We start from the raw sequence: 6,926 nt of genomic DNA on the forward strand, positions 1-6,926 counted from the left end.
CTTTTAGTATTTCTTTTACATTACAGAATTATCTTTATAAATATTCTCAAACATCACTTTAATTGTATTTATAAATGTAAATTATTCTTATTAAGAGTAAAATCTTTTGTTGCCTTATTTACATGTACTAAACTTGTATTTATTCTCTAATTCCCTAAATGGAAAGATACACAGAATATTTATCAATAAAATATTCCTCTATATGGTATCGTAGCTTAAAACCCTAACTTAGATTATTCAGCCACTGCCGCTCCTTTCCGCCGGCAACGATATTGTCTGGTCATTCGCGTGTTCCTCTCGAAAAACTCACTAGCAATGACGTCATCGCCCTCTGTTCATTCGCGCGTGCCTCTCCACCGCAAAACTCCAGATCCGTCGCAGCCTCCAAATCTTTTTCCAGATCCATTGCAACCTCCAGATGTCTCTATTTGCTTGCATGTCATAAGACCACCACGTCTTTAGGTATTTGCTTGTTGGAAACCGCTATGACCCTCTGTTTGCTCATGTGTCGTAAGACCACTGCGTCTCTAGGTGTTTGCTTGTCGAAAACTACTCTGGCCCTTTGTTTGTGTCCAACCAGTCCGTTCGCATCTCTCTGTTTGCTCTGTAGTTGATTCTGTTCATTCACTCGTGTCTTCAAATTCGTCTTATTCATCTCTGTTTATCCAGATTTGTCTGTTTATCTCTCCTCGTCTTCTCAAATCTGTACCATTTTTGGCCAAGTTCCACGGTTGTTCAATGGAAAAAGACCATATTATTCGACCTATTAGCACAATTCTTAATGAAACCAATTATCTCACTTGAGCAAATCAAATGAAAAGTTTTCTAATTGAAAAAAAACTATAAAGTATTGTCACAGTCAATATTATGGAACTAACTAAACAGGACAAGGAAGATGACAATAAATTTATTGAGCGCCTCGAAGATTAGGACAGTAAAAATTATCAGATTATCATTGGCTTGGTAACAGTTCTATTCCTTCTATGCATGCACAACTTGATGCTTTTGAGGATGCTAAAACTTTATGGGATTTTTTGTCTACACGCTTTAAATCTATCGGATTAGCTCATTATTATCAATTGCACAATACACTTGTGAATCTCAATCAAGATGTTGGTCAATCTGTTAATGAATATCTGACAGTTCTTCAACCTATCTAGACTTAGCTTGATCAGATCATCTTTGGCTTATTAAGGTCCTCATGGGATTACGTCTAGAATATGAGTTTGTTAGAGTTGCCATGCTACACCGCAACCCATTGCCCTCATTGGATTCAACTATCCAAGAGATTTTGTTTGAAGAAAAACATCTTAGCATCAATCCCTCCAAACAATCTGATGTTGTCCTTGTAGCACTTATCCACCCAATTGAGCATCGAACATTTTTTGTAAGAATTATTGTAAGCTCTCTGGTCATAAGTTTATTGATTGTCCTAAAATAGAGTGCAGGTACTACCATAAGCGTGGTCATATTTTGGATAATAGTCCCACAAGACCACCTCGACCTCCTAGTTCTTCTGCAAAAGCAAAGAACTTTACTAAATTTGGTACTTCCTTTGCTGTTGTCGCTGCCTCTGATGATTCCACCTTCATCCAACTTCAGATAATTTATCTTCAGAGCTTATTAAATCAGTTAATTTCATCATTTTCCTCTGCTCTTGCTATCTCACCAGATATTGCAACCATATGACATCTGATTTTTCTTTTATGTCTATACCTCATATTTATGTTGTTGATGGTAATTGTATGAACAGATCTCATATTGGCACCATTGATACTCCCAATCTGAGTCTTCTCCACACTTACCGTGTCCCAAACTTAACCTTTAATCTAGTGTCAGTTGGTAAATTATGTGATCTTGGCTTATCTTGGACATATATTGAGTTTCCTAACATAATTCACACGCAATTTTCTTGTCTTGTCAAAACCATTCGCACTGATAATGCCTTAGAGTATAAAGACTCCACTCTTATTTCATTTCTCTTCTAGCAGGGCACTCTTATTTAGTGTTCTTGTCCTCATACCTCTCAACAAAATAGACGTGCTGAGCGTGAATATCACCACATTTTGACTCAATACATGCCCTCCTTCTTTCAGCCTCCTATCTTAAGAAATTTTGGGGTGAAGCTACTCTTATATCCGTCTATACCATCAACCGTCTTCCTTCTTCTGTTCTTCAAAACATGCATCTCTCTATTCGAAAGACTGTATGGTACTCCTCCCAACTACTCTAACCTTAAAGTTTTTTTATTGTGCCTGCTTTGTTCTTTTACATCCTCACGAACACACTAAACTTGAACCTCGTGCTAGCCTCTGTTTCTTTCTAGGTTATGGCACCGAACATAAAGATCCCTCTTTGCAATAGACTTCATATTTTTTGACATTTTACCTTCTAGAAGCATACTATTTTCTTTCGTTTGTCCTCCTTTCACCTTTTTAAGTCCTCATCCTTTCTTCACTAATACATATGTTGAACTTTTTCCTCTTTTTGAGTCTACTCCTAATACTGAGCTTGCTCAATCTGCACCTGCTCCTGCAAACCCGGACCAGTCGCCTGTCTCCAATGATGTTTCTGTACCTACTTCAGATACTTCTCTTCGTCGTTCTACTTGGGTAAGGGAACCTCATACTCATCTCCATGATTATCACTATTTTTTCACTATTTTTTTCCTTGTTGATCCCACCTCTTATCAAAAGGCCAGTACTGACCCTTTATGGCAGAAAGCAACAAATGATCAAATTGCAGGCTCTTGAAAAGACACACACAAGACTATGTTGATTTACCTTTCGGTAAAAAACTCGAGCTGCAATTGGATTTACAAAATCTAGACTCACTCAGATGGTACTATTGAGCGTTATAAGGCTTGTCTTGTTGCAAAAGGATACTCACAAGAATATGATATTGACTATGAAGAAACATTTACTCTGGCTCGAATCACGTTTGTTCGAAGTCTGTTAGTTGTTGTTGCTGAGAAACAGTGGCCTCTTCTTCAGATGGATCTAAAAAAATGCTTTCCTTAATGGGACCCTTTCTGAAGAAGTCTACATGAAGCCACCTCCTGGTACTTCTCCTCCTCCTTACAAGGTGTGCCTCCTACGTAGTTATATGGTCTCAAACAAGCTTCTCGCGCTTGGTTTGCCACCTTTAGCTCTACCATTGCTCAACTTAGATTTTTCTTTAGCCCTCATGACACTGCGCTCTTTACTCGTCAAACACCCCAGAGTATTGTTCTTCTTCTTCTCTATGTTGATGATATGATTATTACTGGTAATGATCCACAAGCCATATTCGATCTCCAACATTATCTTGGTTAACATTTTAAGATGAAAGGCCTTGGATCCCTCAACTACTTTCTAGGCCTTGAAGTCTCTCGATGCTCAGACGGGTATCTATTGTCTCAAGCCAATTATGCTTTTGATCTTTTAGCCCGCTAGGAATCACTAACTCCAACACAGCTTCGACGCCATTAGATCCTAATGTCCATTTGACCCCTTTTGATGGTGTTCCTCTTGAATATGTGATTTTGTATCATCAACTTGTTGGCAGTCTCATCTATCTAACAGTGACTCATTCGGACATTGCATATACTGTTCATATTGTCAGTTAATTTATGGTTGCTCCTCGAACCATCCATTTTACTACGGTTTTACACATCCTTCACTATTTCAAGGGAACTTTAGGGCATGGACTTCAATTTTCTTCTCAATCTTCCCTCGTGTTATATGACTACTCTAATACAGATTGGGCTAGGGATCATATCGATCGACATTCTACTATAGGTTACTGTTTCTACCAAGGAGATCCTCTCATTTCTTGGCGTAGTAAGAAACAAAGTGTTGTCTCTCGTTTCAGTACTGAATCAGAATATCATGCTCTTGCTGATGCTATCGCTGAACTCTTATGGCTTCATTGGCTCCTTGCTGATATGGGTGTCCCTCAACAAGGTCTTACCCTACTTCATTGGGACAATCGTAGTGCCATCCAAATTACTTACAATGGTGTCTTCCATGAGCATACGAAGCACATCGAAAATGACATTAACTTCGTTCATCATCATCTCTTGAGAAATACACTCTTTTTACGCTCTGTCTCCACCACTGAGCAATTGACAGATATCTTCACCAAAGCTTTACCGTCTAACCGCATCAGTCAATTATTTACCAAACTCAAGCTAACAACTACTCTACCGTCTTGAGTTTGATGGAGGGTATAAATGTAAATTATTCTTAGTTAAAGTAAAGTCTTTTGTTACCTTATTTATATGTATTTAACTCGTATTTATTCTCTGATTCCTTTGATGTAAAGATGGACAGAATATTTATCAATAAAATATTCCTCTACAGTATTAATGAACTCTATGCGATAAATTACTTTATCACGTGATGAGTTTACGGTTATGTAGAAAAGTGGCATATTTTGGTGTTGAAAAATTGGTGGAATACTTTTGGTTGGAAATATATGATTTGGACATGTGTATAAGGGGATTAGAAATTGATCAATAGAAACTCCATTAGTAATACCTACAAAATGAATCCCATTAACTTCATCATTAACTTATCACAAATGCGTATAGTTGCTTACCACATTACAACTCTATGTCTAAGAATAAAATTGCCAACGTGTGATCACCTATAATGTGACAAAGTTTGTCTTTTCTTTTTTAAAGTAGAATCTATTTGTCATTTCTTGGGCGCACGATACAAAGTTGAAAATTGACTCGATATTGATTGAAATTAAATTGAGTCGGTGTAAGTAAACTTGTTTATAAAGATGCACGTTGATATTCATTTTATTATTCTTCTAAAAATTGTTGGTCGATCAGTTAGTTCATCCAGATAAATGAAATCGATTGACAAATGCTACATTTGTTAGACCATTTTATCGTATATAACCAATGTCTACTATTGTTCTATTTCGTCCCTTGTTATTATTGTTTTATTTTAAGTTATAAAAGTGTTGACTTATTTTATTATTATTTGTTTTGCTAATGTTGTTGGGGTTGGAATGATCATGGGATGATGGAAATTATTGAAGACTTGATATGGATTTTTATTTTGAGGTCTAAAAAGTCATCAATTGAATTAGTGAAGGGGTTACCTATACTTGGAGAATATTTAATAAGTATTTAGATTTTTCATCAATACTTTTTAACATATTGAATTTAAAATGTTATTTCTTAAAATATTTATTTATAATTGAATAAAGAACAACTTTCTGACTTAATAATTTAATTTATAGGTAAGTAAGAATTTCGAAGTTAAATAAATGGATATATAACCCAATTATTCATTCTACACGCCAAATAAATTAAACAGATACATAATTCTACATGACATTAATTATCAATTTAGATGTTTTAACTTAATAAAATTATTAGATTTTTCTTATATATTTAAGAACTAAAATAGTTTTAAGAACATATTTGATAAGGATTAAAAAAAAAAAAAAAGAGTTTTGAAAAAGAAATATACTAGTAGAATAAAATAAACTAAAAAGAACATTTGACAATAAATATATACTAATAGAATAAAATAAACTAAAAAGAAGATTTGACAATAAATATATACTAATAGAATAAAATAAACTAAAAAGAAGATTTGAAAAGAAATATATACTAATAGAATAAAATAAAATTAAAAAAATAGTTGAAAATATACGCTATAAAAAAGGGTCGAAAAATTAAAAAATATAAAAAATTGACCGACTATTTACACTATGTAACTTTGTGTGTTTTGTCTTTAAAATTTATGTCTATAAACAATCCACCCTCCCTAGACTTTTTTATTTGTTATAGATTTTTTATTAATGTTTTAAAAACAAACAAAAATTTAGAAGAAATAAAAAAATTATTTTTATTTTTAAAATTTGATTAAGTATGTGATTAAAAAAATAGGTAAATCAGGTGAAAATAGATTTGATATTTAAAAAACTAAAATGAATGATTAACAGAGACTGAACTTAAAAACATTAGATTGGGAGAGAAAGAATTAAAAGAGCTATAAAAGACAACTATTTAAAAAAAAAAAAAAAAAACGTAGAATAAAATAAATGAATAAAACTTATCTATAAAGTCCAGGAATAGAAATTTATATAAATTTATTGTTGTAAGTTATGGGGTTGATATATATAAAACATCATAACACTTGTGTGTTAGCATTAATTAATTAGTCTACCTTCCAAAAGTCCTATCATGATAGTTTAGCTTTAAATAAAAGATAATAATTAGATGTATCTCATTTCTCTTCCATTACTTTATCCTACCTATAAAAGTGAGATTAGAAAATAAATTTTAAAAAGTAATTTCTAATTTTATTCGTGTGGACTAATACATTCAAAGTTTTCCTTAAATATATTTGTTTTTTAAGGAAAAATGTAAAAACATTTAAGAATATTTGAATAATCATACTTATTTTGGTAGATTTCTTAAATGAGAACGTCAAAAAGTAATATATTGTTCCAACTACTATTCTCTTCTAAGATAATTCGTGTAGATTAATGCATTAAAATTTTTTCCTAAATATATTTGTTTTTCAAGAAGGATCGTAAAAATGTTTAAGAATATTTGAATAATCATACTTATTATTTTTTTTTTTTTTTTTTTGTAGATTTTCTAGATGGAAATGTCAACAAAGTAATATATTGTTCTAGCTATTGTTGTTCTGAATCTAAGATAATTTATATATTAGTTCAATATAATTAAATTTATATAATATAGTAATTTTAATAATTTAATAATTTGTATAAAGTCCCTTTATATTAATTTACATTTTTTGTAAAACAATTTTTTTCTTTGAAATTTTTCTAAAATGAAATGAGATTAATATAAATTTTTATACTTGGAAATTGGTTTATAAGAAGACAAACAAGTAGACAATTATATGATTGATAGTATTTATTTTAATAAATTAATACTTGTACATTATCAA

The sequence above is a fragment of the Cucumis melo genome, chromosome 5, assembly GCF_025177605.1.
Source record: "Cucumis melo cultivar AY chromosome 5, USDA_Cmelo_AY_1.0, whole genome shotgun sequence".
Taxonomy (NCBI): domain Eukaryota; kingdom Viridiplantae; phylum Streptophyta; class Magnoliopsida; order Cucurbitales; family Cucurbitaceae; genus Cucumis; species Cucumis melo.